This window comes from Stegodyphus dumicola, chromosome 2, assembly GCF_044657685.1.
Source record: "Stegodyphus dumicola isolate Sdum_Otavi_A_Nest chromosome 2, ASM4465768v1".
Lineage (NCBI taxonomy): Eukaryota > Metazoa > Arthropoda > Arachnida > Araneae > Eresidae > Stegodyphus > Stegodyphus dumicola.
The window spans coordinates 210,713,562-210,730,280 of record NC_140769.1 but is presented as its reverse complement, the minus strand read 5'-3'; the positions used below and the strand labels follow the sequence as shown (position 1 = coordinate 210,730,280).

The 16,719-nt window shown below is 36.1% G+C and overlaps 1 protein-coding gene across 15 annotated transcripts in view; it reads left to right on the top strand.

Moving 5' to 3' along the window:
- LOC146998813 (uncharacterized) overlaps positions 1-16,719 on the top strand; it is a 940,238-nt gene that overhangs the window by 108,171 nt on the left and 815,348 nt on the right. The gene's annotated exons all lie outside the window — the stretch shown is intronic.

Below are 16,719 nucleotides of genomic sequence, written 5' to 3'. Positions count from 1 at the left end.
CCCTATCCACAAATGAAAATATGCCACTTCGGGTACAATACAAAGTTACAACTTATAGTATTATATAAATATGCCCAGGATATCTTAAGGGTTTTTTTTCAAATAATTATTTATAATGGCCTTAATAAATGACTTGATGAATATTTGTAACACGCATACATGATTCGGTGATGAAAATGCTGTCCAGAAAAGCTGCAAACTCCGTCGAGCCATTGGGAACAATAATAAATGAACACATGAAAATTGTCAAGCAAACATTTGGTAAATACAAGACCCAGTCAGCATTATTAAAAATGTGATCATAATCATAGAATAAATTAAGTAAGGAGCTCAAGTTAAAAGTAAACAGTTACATACAATACAAAATCATACTATATATAAGGTAGCCATGGTGCAGTTAAGCTTAATCAAGAGTGTAACTAAGAACGGCCATAGGACTTTTGATATTACATTGATCATTTGCGTCGTAATCATAAATTTTAATTGCAGTGTTGTTAATAAACTCTATGTCTTTATAGAATTTCTTAGCAAGGCGATAGTAAAAGGTTAAAATGTGGTCAATTTTCAGTTCAGCATGCAAATCTGTAAATCCGAAGCTACCATAAAACATTACTAATTTGTCTCAAAACCCCGTTTTGTGCAGTTTTCAATTTCTTCCTTAAGGATCAACTAGAATAAGCCCAAACAGAGCAAGCATAAGGCAATATTGGACGTAGAAGGGACTTGTTAAATGAGTAACTTGTTGTCTATAGAAAGAATGCTATTTCACGCTGTTAACCCGCGAAGACGCGCGCTGCTTTTAGCTACGCGAGGACGCGCGTCGGGCTCCGTAGGTCCGAAACGTTATTTCTTAACGAAATAAAAATAAAATTGTTTGTGTAATCGAAGAAAAAAATTAAATAATAAAAAGTATATAAAATATAAAAATATACTTTGAATTTAATAATTCTAAAAAAATTGTATTTTAATACACTTTTAAGATTGAAATTATTTATCATTAACAGAAAAAATCAGACTGATTTCTTTTTGTGAGCAAACGAAATTTAATACTAATTTATGTAATATTAAATTTTTACAGAAATATTTTCAAAAAAAAACTTACATTTCACATTTTTTTTGCAAAAAATCGCGCTGTGTTTACCGCAAACATTTTTCTCTCACTTAGCGCAGCAAATTTGTGGTTTTCGGTCCTTTACGCTATTACATATATGGCATCTTTCCCTAGAACACTCCTGTTTTTTTGGCGAGTGTCCTTCCCAATTTTCCCTATATCTGCAATTTCATTTTTCACTCAATTCGCGTGGAAATTTTGCTGCGAGCTTCTTTCTTGAATGTGATCCTTGAAAAGTTCTAATGCAAATTCTTTGATAAATAAACTTCGTTTTCTATATTGCACTACTGGCGTCCTCGAAGATAACAATAATATTCTAGTATTCATAGCTGCAATGTTGAACATACTAAAGAATACTGCCATTGGTCATCTGTTGCTAATTCTAGCAGTACTATAAATGGTTACTACATCTATAGCACCCTTTGTTAAATCATTAAAAGTCATAATTTCTGTTTTTTTTATTTGCTTCTCCAGTCGAAACATCGATGGCTCTGTCATTATGCATGGTGGACAATAGAACAACGCATTTATTTTTGTTTGGTGTGTAGGAAACTAATGTCATATTTCTTTGAAATCCAAATAATGATGATCAAACTTCTCTTTTTCTGCCACAAGTAAAATATATTGGCAGTTCTTTTTTATTTTTTCTGATAGTTCCCACGAGCGTAATTTTCTTTTCAAGGTGATTCTTTACCAAGGTATAACTGGTAAACCAGTTGTACACGGTAAGGTTGCGCCCTGGATTCAAAATAGGCTCTCTAAACCTCTTGACTACTTTATCAAGACCATTTTCTGAGCTGCACGACCGTTTGGGTTGTGTTCCTGCATGAATTTCAAGATTTGAAGTACAAAATGTCCTTGCATCAAAAACAGCAAAAACTTTAATTCCATAATTTGCAGGTTTACTTGGAATGTATTGAAGAAAGGAGCATCTTCTTATAAAAGGTCCTAATTTTTCGTCAGTTGTGATGTATTCGCCAGCATTTTTAACGAACTTTTCAAAATCATTTCTTACCGGAGCCAGTTTATCCATTTCTCTTCTAGAAGGACGATCTCTTAGGTCATCAAATCCCAAACATCTCATTAGGATTAAAAAACGTTTATGAGACACTGTTCGATGAAAAATGTCAAGCCCTGTCCCGTCAGTCGCCCAAACTTCGCAACATTTACGTGAGAAGCCTTCTATTTTAAAACAAAATTCTCCAAAACAAAGAAGACAGATAAATGATCTGATTTCTGTAATATTCTTGTGTCGAGCAGCTCTCTACCTTTCAAATTTGATGGCTATCTTTGACAAGATATCAATTCACGGAAACAGAAATGCTGAATTCATTACTAGATTCATCGCTTGAATCTAATGTCTCTTCAGAATTCGATTGGTGATCACTAAACTGTTCTTCATCAATTATTTCTTCGTCTTCTTCATTAACTGAATTTTCATCAGTCAACATTTCGGCTAATAGTTTCTGTAATCTTTTCATTTCATCGTCATAAATCAAATAGCGTGACATTTTTGCAACTGCCTGACATCTTTCACATTTTTAAATGACAATGCTAGCGAGGGTCTCGGGCCTGGGAAGCCCGGCTACTCAGTTTCTGAGAAAAGATGGAGGGATAAATTCCGGAAATGATTGTGAATGACATGTACCTGACCTTAAACTCAGCTACTAAGAAGTTCGATAAATTTCACCAAAGGGTGAAATTTTTGTATTATGTTTTTGTAACGACCGGGCCTGGTCGGACTTGCCTGTACCAGGGAATTGACACTCCGTAGAAATGTAGGTTTTTATTGAACTTCTCCTTTTTTGTTAACAGGATTGCCTGAGTCTTTTCCACATTAACCTTAATTTTCCATCTGATGAGTCAAGTCTCTAATGCATGTATGTGGTTTTGTAGCTGTTGTATAGCCGGCCTTGTGTAAGGATCACAGTGTCATCAGCATACATTGCGAGTTTTGTGTTGTTCAGAGTGGGTATGTCATTCACGTATATATTAAAAAGTATAGGTCCGCGAAGACTTCCCTGGGGGACGCCTGCAAGGAAAAGTTTAGGTGTAGAGAGAATTCCTGTGACACGAAAGACAAAGTGTCTACCTGTCATGCAGCATTTAATTATGTGTTTAATGTACTCTTGGAGCCCCGAAATGTGTAAATTGTAAATAAGAGCACCCAGCCAAACACGATCGAAAGTCTTAGCTTTGTCGAGAAAAAAGCCTCTTGTGACGTTATTACGTTGCAAGCCTTTACTGATTAATTCTAAATCTCTATACAGCTCTACACAGTAAAAGAGTCACAGAAAAACGGCTCAGAGTAAGTTTGTAATCACGTAAGTCAGGCACAGTCTTCTCATTTTCACTTCGATTAAGGATTCTGTACATACTAGCATAAGAAATATATTAGTTCATGCAGTTTTATACGTCGATATTTATAGATAATTGTTTTGGCTATGTTTATTATAATCTTGTTCACCGTAACGGCTGGAGTGCCTAAACCATCATGCTGTGTAAACAAAACTGAAATCTTCATCTCTGAATACTGTTCCACTAGTGTTTAAACCACTGAAATGGTGATTATGGTAGAACATCTTTGGTAAAAATTTACTCTACGGTAACCCTTGGCAAATCGTTTCTTATTTTATATCAAGATCGTCACCTGGAAGAATCGGCACAAATTTCAAGATTGCCGTTACACAAAACCAAAATAAGAAGTCAAAGACATACACAAACTTGGTGTCCATGTACACATCGACCTATTTTAACTTAAAAAAAAAAAAAAACAGAAAACTGCACAAACTAGGTATTGTGCACTGCCTTAACTTTGCACATGTACACATTGATCTATTTTCACTTTAAGAAAACCAGAAAGTTAAAAATATCATGTTTACAAGAAAATATTCGCCACTGTCTTAACACACAGAGACAACCAAAAATACAAAAACAGAGAGGAATAAGTTACCAAAAATACATATTTTCTAACATAAAAATATTAAACAACAAAAAGAAAAATTAACACACAGAGACGAATAAATAAATGAAGCGTCATTTTTTTAACATACCTTTTTTTTCACATGCATACGTTTAGGCTTTCCACCACCATTTCCTCCATCCTCCAGATAAGCAATTCAATTAAATTCATCGTCTGTTATTCACCTCAGACATACTCAAACGATGGTACCCACACCAAAATAATAGCAAGTTCAAAATACAAGACCATACCACTTACGTGCAACCAAACATAGCAATTAAAAAGAATGGTAAGAACCAAAAACACGGGTCCGTACAAAAGGGTTACTATTACAAAATGTAGCCCAAAACTAAATTTATCACAACACGTTGGCAATATTTCCAGAAATAACCCCTTTATATTGACAAAAACTTATTTTTTTCAAAGGCTATTTTCGCCAACATTATCAACATTACAATAACGGAAAAACTTATTTGTCGCAATGGGCTTCCAGATTTCACGAACAACCAATACCACTTGGCGATTTTTTCAGACAAAAAACAAGGTGTACCATACAGTAAAGATTAGCCGCATCTTGATTTACTACTGCTACAACATAAAATATACGTCTTTCGTAGATTTCTGCAGTTAAACTCAAAAGTTTAAAATTGCATTTTGCTTATCATGACCAGATTTTATTTTCTGCACGTAGTTAACAATTACTTATGTGTTGTCAGATAAATGTTACCAGATACAGTTAATTATTTTTTACTATCTCATGAGACAAGTTTTTTTGCTCCTGCAAGACAGCTTTACTTTGTGTTGCAAAATAAATTCCTTCTCACTCTTTTTAGACTTGCCTACACATTAAATTTTATGATTAGGTAAGATGTGATTATCATAATTTTGTTTCTCTCCTTATTTTGGCAACTTTATATGTTGATTCGTTATTTAGGTTACCTACCAGTGGCTGACTGATACAACTGCTCATATGGTTCAGCTGGAAGGTTGAGTTTAATTTCTGACATAAAAAATTTAAAAGGCATACCCCATGTTTATTTTACTATAATCGAATAGTCAAATTGAAGAAATAAATGAGCCTAAATAGATTGTAATATCAATGAACATTTTTAATGACAGAGATTAACTTAAACATAGTTGCATACAGCAGAGAAAAAAGGGCGAAGAAGTAAGAATGGTATACATATACATACATACGTAATAAACAGTTACGTCATCATACACCGCGCTGATAAACGCGAACGGCGCATGCGTCAGGAGAAGCTCTCTTAAGCTAAACGTCGTATTATAATTTATGATACAACACAAATAATGGCTACTCTGTTTATAGGTACTATATGTTAAACTATTTTAAAAGCTTCCTTTAATTTGCATTCTAATAGTGATTTGTTTAAATTTAATTATGAATTATATTCACATGTAGTAATTGCATTTTATTTATTTTTGGCAATGGCTAAGCTCCAGTTTAACTCCAGTATTTAGAGTTTTTATATACAGATGAATACATATTCCTCTTTTACATGGATATAAGATTATTTTTCAGGAATTTAAGGAAAATGTGATAAATTGGATTTATAAAAACTATTTTGAATTTTGAAAAGTGTTTTTCCTCTGTTAACCATAATATAGTGCCATAAATTTCTGAATGTGTTTAGTTTTCATCCAAATAAATAGGTTTACAAAAATTTGTCATATTAATAGTTATTGCAGGATTTAGCATTATTATAAATATTTATTATAACAGATTTAGCTGAACTACATGTTTAGTCTCTCTGCAGATGAAGTCAAAAGTAAGTGGTTAGATATTTTTCTGTATTCCCCATTACGTAATTTTATCTGGTAAATTACCATTACTTATATACTAAAGGTGAAAGAATAAGCTTTCCTTGAAAATACAAAAATTTTTAGACATTTAAAAAAATTGGTATACTTAAAAAAAATCTCAAGCTGCCACATATGCGAAACTGAAAATGTTATATATAAAATATTTCAGAAATATAAATATTTTCACTGTTTGTTAACTATAATTCACTGAATTTGTTATATATAATCACAGATTAAGGTAGCAGTGCTTTTTCTCACTGCGATTTCTCATGTATTTTGATTCATAAATACATAAATATGTTGTATAAATATTTTCAACATTTCTGATTTTTCGATAGTAACCATAGGAGAAGGATTTGAGACTATCTGTGTAAAGTAATTAGGTTTTAGATCATCACTACACCTTCATATACTTTCACTGGAAGTTTTCTCTGTATATATACTGGGATGTGACACTAAGCAGTTGACAGTATGTATTTAAGAGGTCAAAGGTATATTGTAATTAGTATTTAAAATCCTGATAACATCCCATACACTGTCGGTGGAACCTAGATAGGATGTGCAAAGGATATACTGGGATGTGACATTAAGCACTCGGGAAGATGAGTTTAGGAGGAAATTGGGATATTGTGGGATGTCCTGAGGATGTAGTAAGTAGGACTTTAAATCCTACCAACATCCCATACGCTGTTGATGGGACATAGATAGGATGATTTTTGGATAAAATGGGTTGTGTTTAGGAGGTGAGTGGGATGTCCTGAGGATGTAATAAGTAAGAGTTCATATCCTAATAACATGCCGTACGCTGTCGATGGGACTTAGTTAGGATGTCCTGAGGATATACTGGGATGTGACACTAAGAACTCTGGAGGAGGTGTTTAGGAGGTTCGAGAGATATTCCGCGATGTCCTGAGGATGTGCGCATACCCCGCGAGCAACATCTTCGGGATATCCCAGGCATGTTTTTGTGCTATGTGGGTTATTTGTTTTTTCATCAAACTTGTTTTCTGATTCCAGTTACATAGCTTTTAAGGCCAGAAATTCGTCAACAAGTTAAAGTAAATTTGAATGATAGACGTTAGATGCAGTTTTCACAAATAGTTTAGCTTTCTAACAAGGTTTACTCATCTCAAGCGAACATAGTTTGCAGATTAGGTTACCGTGCTGTTTGAGCTGTGACAGATTAACAAATAGAATATGGTCTTTGTGCTGAAAATACAGCAAAGTCTAATAGATCGATACCATGAACTATTAGACCAAAACTCTGTTAAAAATTAATGTTTCATTCTGCTCAAAAACACTAATCTTAAAAGCTATTGGTCTGAACCTAGAGGCCATCCAAGTAATCTTAGAGAGCCAGCAAATGCATTTTTCTTCAGTTATTTAGCATTATTATGATACTATTTATCATGTCAAGGATTTGTAAGAACAAAATCGTGAAAATCATGAGGATTTTCATGATTTTGAATTCAAATTTATATTATTTCGATTCTCACCAAAACCGGAACTGAAAATTGTGATATTAAACAAATTCAGAAATTTGAAGTTATTCATTTGATTATTTATGACTTGGCATTAAAATCGTTATAGACTATTTGGTTTTCATAATTATTTTTTACTTTCACTGCTGCTTGTATACTCATGTTTAAAGAATCAGGGAACTTCCCGAATTAATACAATATACACATTGACTACAGACACCTTGATATATAAAAAACTAAATTTAAGGAAAAAATATCTAGTAACAAAGCGCAGATCAGTGTTTTCACACACGCGTTTTGATACCCAATTGAGACACTTAAACTATACCTGGCTAGTAGAGAAAAATAATATAAAACTGTTAAAATTAAGACTTGGATGTTGAATAAATCTCACAAATACTTCGTTTCTGTTTTTGAACAAATGCATGGTATTCTCGTTCATTACTGTCGAGGAATATTATCATTTGTCTCCGACAGCTCTTAAAAAAATCTGTCATAACACTTTACTAAAACAAATGCATGCAACTTATACGGATTCGAGTATTAAATATTTAGGAAAATTAGTTCTTCAAATTTCACATTTCTTTATGCAATACATGTGACATGGAAACAGGTTTCGATACGATATTGCTATGGATTTTTAAAAGTTTATTTCAAATTTGAAATTATTATGAGAAAAGTTATTACCAATTTCTTACTCAGTGGTTTTTTCGTACATTCTTGAGGTACATACATTATTAAAATTGCGAACTACAACACAATATTTAAGAAGAACTAACACGGCATTTTATGACGCCGCTAAGGAGTGCCAACATATGGACATTTTCAACCTATTTCACTATGAAATTTTACACGAGGACAGGCACCTCCGTCCATATGCCGCTTTTCTACTCAGTGGAAACCAGGATTTTCCAACATAATTTGTGTTTTTAAGTATGTAGTACTCTGAAAAACTTATTTGACTTGTAAATAATGATGTTTAGAAATCTTAGCCGGATGATCATGTGACACACACAGCCATGCCCACAAGATATTACTTATATTTTTCCTGTATATACTATTTTACTTTTTGGAATCGTATTTTATTTTCTGCATTTATGACTGCAACACACACCTTTTATGAACTGATTTAGTACTATTTTATGTATAACTATTGTAAAACTTCAGATTTACAGCGCTACGATGCCTGGATACCTCATCGCCAACCAGATGTCTTATCGCTCATCACGTGACATTGGTCTCACCCCCTGCATCTGCTATCCTGTCTCCACGAGAACTACGTTCGGCATTTCCTTACCTGCAGCGCTCCTAGAAGCACCAAAGTTCGATAGCCGGAACACAACCTGCGATTTCGCAGGTTAATCGCGGCAAATAAGCGAGTTGGAGTTGGAGACTGCAACACATAACAATAAATAAACATTTTGTTTTAAATGAAACTGCTTTGTCTTTTTAAGGCAGAGCGGTGGCTTATGAATAAATTCTATTTTTGTATTAATTTGTATGCTAGGTTCTGTCCCTAAATTATTTCTACAGTTTTATGCCCATCACAAAAGATAATAAAAATGTAAAGCTTATGTTTGATTTGCAGCGTGTTGAAGATTTTAATATTTTTTGATTAAAAATTTGATTTATGCCTTCAAAAGCTGAATTATGTTTAGTTGAGGACCGCTTTTTATGTAGCCCTTTAAGACGGTCAGAGCATACGCTTGGTTTCAAGATTTCTTTCACGTGCGCGTTCGAAGTTTCATGCCGCATTTCGCTATATAGCTCCCCACCGTTCCCTGGGTATTTATGCCTGTTGCGATCCTTGCTGTTTTGTATTTTTTGAGTGATCGTTTTGCTGTGTTTAATTGCTGCGATATTTTTGGATTACTATGAATATTATTTCGGCCATAGATATTGAATTTTCCCGCTGGGACATTCTTCGAATTTTACGAGCTAAAATGGCACCAGACCTAGTTCGTAAGCCGATACCTCGTGCTCTTCGTATAAAGATACTATGTCCCTGGATGTGTAATCTTCTACTAATTTTTTTCGTGTGACACTTCAGACATTTTGGCTATTTCCGAATAATAAGATGTTCGACCATAATTATTTGGATAAATTATTATCTCTGGATGTTTCAAAATGTGATACTTCGCGCTGTGCACGTGTTGACTTGCTCATCGAAAATTTGAAACGTATCGGTATTGAAGCATACGCTTTCGCTCTTAAGGATAATATCGGTTCTCTGTTGCATTACTATAATTTACCTCAATCCAATGACCTTCAGGCGTGTGAGCAACAATTTCGTTGTGATAATTTCAAGAAAATTAACAAATGTGAAGACTGTTCTACTTCGATAATGGGTAAATTCGATTTCTTTTGCCAAGCAGAGAACGCGTATCATCAACGGGCAGTATCAAAGGAGTTCCTTGCAGTATGACCCTCGACATAACAGCCAATTTCACCATCACAGGGGAAAATTTAACTCAAAAATTTAGAGATAACCTCATTTAGACGCCATCCTGTGTTACACTTCAGATTCTGTATGGTGACAAAATATCATCTCTGAAAGATGCTAACTTTTTGCAAGGGTCCTCCCTAACTGCGCAGTGACATATTTATTCGCGATTACCAAACCAATTTTAGTTCGAATATCAGATATACAATTTACGAAATACTCGAATATAACTGACAAATGCCCTTCAGAATCACTTTCATTCAAAAATGTTTTCTTATATTACCGAAATTAATTTTATGCTTAGCTTTATGAGAAAACATTTACTATTTGTTTGAAACAATTGACACTTTAAATGATTAATCGTATTCTTGCAATGTTTACAAATCCTGTTTTTACATACTGGATATGTAACATACAATAATTTATTTTTGTTAACCCATTAACCGCTGGTGTTGCGTTCACGCAACGGTCAAAATAAATGCGTATATAAATATAACTACCTAAAATATTTTATACCAGCAGATGATTTTGTGTAGGGAATATTATGAAGATTATATCTGTAAAAAATATTTGCCTTCAACAATTCATTTTGTTTATAATAATTAATCTCATACTTTAAGCAAAATTATCGACCGTGTATTTTTGCTGAAAATATTTAAAGAAAGAATCGCCGTCTTTATGAGTGATCTATTTTTAGTCAAGGTCACCGTTTATCAGAACATTACATCACTCAGATGTTTAAATTTGATTTGGAAAGGAAAGGAAAATAAGTGTTGCGCTGACGTCAGCAGGAAAAGGGTAGTCGATCTTCTTTTTCACTCATTCCTTTCGATGTTCTGGTTCATGTTCTGGTTGTTTAAAAATGCCTAGAACGAGGTATCTTACATTAGAAGAAGCCCTACCCTTCAAAGATTTTTTGATGAAGAAATAGATGATGATAATGTTAATAATGACCAGAATGAAACTGATATTGTTGTTGTTCCCCCAGAAATTGCAGAATCTGGTGGCGAACAAGAAAGGAATGGCAAGACCTAGTATATTCAGCATTCAAAAACCATTGTATGGAGATGGTAGACATTTTATCGTAAAGTCCGTTGATAACAAAAGACTTTGTTGTAAAGAGTACCATAGCCAGACTATTTATAGATGCGAAGTATGTAATGTAGCTTTACATCATGATTATAATCAAGCTTGTCATGCTTGAATCTTTCCATTGAAATAATCTGTATTTGTAAAAGAAATACAATGTATATTTTAATATTAAATTAATTAAAAGTAAAGTGATTTGGTAGATTTATAAAACGTTATACATCAAAAATGTAATCCTGCGCTCCACTCAAAAGAAACATCACACGAGTACAATCCTACTCACTAAACATCCGTAGTCTTATTCCGCTGACGTTGCGCGAACGCAACACTCGCGTTTTCCACAGGTGAGAGCATTTTTTTTTTTTTTTTTTTTTTTTTATTTTCAATGTAAATTTATATTATAAATGCTTAATTTGATATTTGTTATTATTTTCATGAGAAAAGAAACATTCCTTGTAGTTTTGGCGATTAATGGGTTAATAAAGGTATTTTACCGTTTTAAATATGAAAGTCTTAAGATTCTCCTCCCCCGACCATAGCCTACTCACTTCCTCTGAGATTACACTTATTTTAGTATCATCTTTTCCTCTTTTTATCATTTTACGTCTCTATAATAGTTTTTATTTTTTAGTATTCCTTTCGCATTTGGTTATTAATGAGCAGAAACGGACGTTTGTCCCTGATGGGACATTAGACTCGAAACAGCATTTTTGTCGAAGCACTTATATCCGTTGTATTACTTTTCATGTTGATCACACACGATATTATCGCGCTGTACTATATTTAAAGAAATTATATGAAACATCCCTGGGTTAGGTGCTCATTTTCAGCCCGTTAGATCCTCGTGAATGGAAAAAATAAAAACTGGAGCTATATTCCAGGAAAACACTTTTCACAATAAAATGTTCAAATTGCTAACTTTTGCCTCTTAGTTCTTTTATTTAAAGAAACAAGTCTGGATTGCCATACTGCTGTGAAAATTATTACTATAAAATAATTTTGAAATTTTCCTATATATTCGCACACTATACATTAAATGCAGCATTGTTGGCACTGAAGTTTCCAATCTACGTTCGGAATTACGTTGCTGCAACGCATAGAAGTAATAAACATGCAGAAAAATTTTCCAGCTGTGACAGAAAACATTAGAAAACCACCGCTTCATCTCTAAGAGATAATGCAGTTCCATTCCAAAAATGAGAAATAGAACATTTCTTGATGCGAAATCAAGGAGAGTATATAAAGTTTTATACCGTATAAAAAATACTCGAAAACTGATATGGAAAAAACGAGCAATATTTTTTAATTGAAAGTACAGGATTCGTTTTGTTAATATTAAAATACAACCATTGCCATAAAAATTTGTGTAAAGAGAGAGTTGTCAGAATTAAACGAAATTTTACATATATAATTATTACTTTGATATAAGTAAGTGATTAGAAAATCAAAGAAAAGAGGATAATTTATTGCAGAAAAAAGTACACATGAACGGAAGTTTTAGTACTCTGTTAAACCACCTGTAGCGCGAATGCACGATGCAATACGAGCGAGCATTGTGGCATACAAGTTCCGTACGGTGTCCTGAGACATATCGTTACACAGTTGCTGTAAATGCGCCTCTGCTTCGGCTAATCTCGTCGGCTGTCCAACTCGCCATCCCAAATGATCCCAGATGGACCCGCTTGGTGACGAATCTGGGGATCGAGCAGGCCAGATAAGGATGGTAATGTGCCGAAGGCAGTCTTGTGAGATCCGTGCTGTGTGTGGCCGAGCATTGTCTTGTTGAAAACAGGCTTTTGGGTGCCCTGCCATGAGTGGCAACACATGTGGCTGAAGGATGTCATGGACGTACCGCTGGCCTGCCATTGTGCCATGGATCAATATTAGGCGTGACCGTGTATCGTAAGCAATGGCACCCCTTACCGTCACACCAACTGTGGGAACGGTCTGTCGCTGTAAAGCGGATCCAGGATTGAGGCGTTCACCACGAGTGCTCCACACACGAAAGGGATTGTCATCACTGGTCAAATTGAATCTAGATTCGTCGCTGAAGGTGACCTGGTTCCATTCCGTTAAAGTACAATCTTGTTGTGCGCGAAATCACTCGAAACGGAGGCGTCGTCGGGTGGGTGTAGTTGGCAGCACACGTAATGGGTGCTACTATACTGGATGTCCCTCAAACCAGGCGCTTTGCGATGGTTCGGGAAGACACAGGATTCCGTATTGAAGCAGCTGCCTGTGTCCGGATAGCGGCCAATGAGGCAGTTGGCTCTACGCGTGCATGTTGTATGATGTGACGGTCGTCTCGGCGACTGGTCTGACCAGGTCGTCGCCCTGTAAATGACGTCACGCAGGCCCACAATAAAAATTAATGGAGAGCGGATTAAGATAGTGTCGAAACTCAGATACCTTGGCGTCATTTTTGACGAAAAAATGAATTGGATCCCCCACGTGCAAAGCCTTAAACTAAGGACAACTGCAATAGCTCGACAAATGAAGATGTTCTATGGATATAAATGGGGACTGAACCCCCACATACAAAAGGTGCTGTATTCCACAGTGGTAGAAAGAATAGTCACGTATGCTGCGGCAGTATGGGCCTATCCAATGCAAGGGAGAAAGGTTAAACACACCTTAATGCCATTCAACGACCCTTTGCATTGGGTATTACCCGGGCCTATCGCACCACTTCAAGCGAAGAAATTAATGTGCTGGCAGGCTTACTGCCCCTGCACATCCGTGCTGAGGAGGAGGCGGCACGACAGCAAGTCTTACAACTAAAAAAATGGTCACATTTGATGAAGAAATTTACTCCCCTGAGGAGTATGAGGAAAGCTGCAACCCGTTGGATGTACACCCAGCGGCTAAAGGAAGAGGGGTATACGTCTCGGTGAAGCCTAAGGATAATAACCAGCCACTTGGCCTGACAGCTTACACGGACGGGTCAAAGTTGGACTAGAAAGTGGGCTGTGCCTACGCCGCCATGAGGCAGGGTTCATCATAGAAAAATGGAAGGGCCGGCTCAGACAAAACAACAGCGTTTTCCAAAGTGAAGCCTTGGCCATATTGCAAGCAATCCACTATGTATATTCCATAAGATGCAGGCAGGCCACAATAAAAACTGACAGCTTGTCAACATTACATGCGATATGGAACCCCGACCATCCCTCTGAAATTATTCAAGAGATACAGAAGGCCCTTAGAAATAATCCAAATTTTAAGATCACATTAGAATGGATAAAAGCACACGAGGGCCATGAAGGGAATGAAATGGCAGATCAGCTTGCAAAGGAGGCCACCACAGAAACAGCAATAGCAGAGACAGTTATACCATGGCCGCGTTCTTACTTTAAGCGTACGCTGAGATTGAAAGCCATGGGGAAGTGGCAATGTGAATGGGACGAGAGCAACACAGAGAGGAGGACCCATTACTTCTGTGGTTATGTGGACACAGACAGAAATATAGCAAACACGCAGCTCGCAAGGTTTATCTCAGGGCATGGTCCCTTTCCTGACATTTTCTACAAATGTGGTTTCTGCAATACAAGTCAGTGCGCATGTGGAGAACCGGGCTCGCCAGAGCATTACTTGGAGACATGCCCGCTGACTGAGGGTCTCCACATTAGACTACCAGATAATAACAGACAACCGTTCTGTAAATATCTGATTAAGCAACGGCACCTAATTAAAAAGATTGTGCAGCTAATGGACAAATTAGCGGAACTTAATCTGGATTTGTGCCAAATTGAGCTCCGTCACATAAACCGTATGTTATCCTCAAAATAAAATACCCTATGCAACTATAAGATTTAATTTCAGCAGTAAAAATTATAGACCCAGAATCAATGAGAGTATTAAGAATGTAAATATGTAAATAAATATAATAAGCTCGCGAGTAATACTATATAAATTTGCATGAGTCATACCTTCAACAAGCAATACAAACAGAAATGTAGAGTGGTGCAAGCAAGCAATGTACAGTGCATCCCCCTCAAAGTACAACGTAAATATGCTCAGTGCAAATGTGTTTATTAAGCAAGCGTGTTAATCAAGTGTGTTTTCAAGTGTACTCCAATTTACTGGCACACAGCATTATCACATATGTACCCGAAAATGTGCACTGTATACTCGAAAATGTGCATATAGGCCATCCTTAATATAAGAAATCTTATGCAATCATAAGGCCCAATGGTATCAGTAAAGATTATACATCTAGTATTTAAGAGAATACTCAAGAATGTAACTATGTAAATAGATTTCATAAGCATCGCTTGTAATATGTAATATGCTCCGCGTAAGTAAATATGTAAATATGATTGATGCGAAAGTATTAATCGAGTGCGTCGCAAATTGATTTCAGCATAAATAGTGCAAATATGTAATTAAGCCTCCTCAGTCTAGCAAGCAACATTACAAGTGTTGCCTCAATGTGGAAAGAGAGTTATGCAATGGTGTAAATATGTAAATAAGTTTCTATTGATAGCAAGCACTATTACAGGTGCAAAAACAAACGTTCACAACAGGATATGAATATAAAACTGCAGCAAATAAGGGATGTGAATATAAACTGCAGCGAATAAGTTTAGCAGGAACCCGAGGATGGACGACACTATGAATGTCTCAAAGCTTATAACACATGAACTACTACCAATGAACCGAACTAATAAACAGAAATCCAATGACTGTACTATATGTATCAGTAATTACAGACAATCATATGTAATAATCGAATAACAATGTAACAAACAGAATTATAATGTACTAGAAAGCAATATAATGTGCCAGAAAGAAAAATCTGTATGTAAAACCAGAAAATGCATGTAATCATATGAGTAGCCATTGTAATGCCATCTGTATATTATTTCTATGATTAAATAAATAATGTGCCCGGGCGGTAGGATGGAGTGAGCTCCCGGGGGCAGTTTTAGACAGTAGGACCGCCACCGGGGTGAATTAGGCGTTGGGTTTGGGCGCCAGGTGTGGGGCCCTTGTGTGGCTTCACGGCTGTTTTAGATAAAGGTGGACGTGATGCTACACCAATTAACCTATGGTGGAGGGGTGGTGCCCACGTCCTCCGTCGCATGTCGCATGTCCACTGGGTCGAACACCTCCTCAAAGAAAACTCAGAACGGCCAACCTGACGAGCTGCTCGCCGAGCTAACCACCCAGCTTCCATCATCCGGATGATTCTCCACCTCTCGAACTGTGACAGCTGCTGATATTGGCTTCGATGGCAGCGTAACGGCATGTCAACCTCAGCGTTTCCTGAGTAAAATATTAAGTACACTCAAACAATTCCTAGTTCCGCTGATATGCTAGAATTATCATGCGAACCTGCGTAACGTGATCCGTCTCTCTGAAGTAGTGCCGTTCGAAGCCTGGGTGTGGCATTTCTTGACTAACTGCTGTCGTGTTTGAAGGAGCGCTGAGGGTGAGGTAAGGAGTGTGACCATTGCCACGTGGGTGGGGAAATTTCAACTCATTGGTCTGGAGGAGTTTTGATTTGCTGTCCTGTGTCTCGTGAGTTGATAATGTCTGCTGATTTGTTGTGAGGATATTATACAGCATTTTTTACAAACAGTAATACAATATGAAACTTAAGATGGATAAGATAAATTTATTTACACTATATACAGGTCACGATAGCATTTCAATATTCGCAAATTAGTTAGGAAAATTTGTATCAATCATATGAGCTACAAAGGGTCTTAGTGTTCGATTTTCGTCTAACAGTTCATAATGGAAGGTAGCGAAATAGCTCAGAGTATCGCACTCAAGGGCTTTCGTAAAAAAACCTTCATTTCTTCGA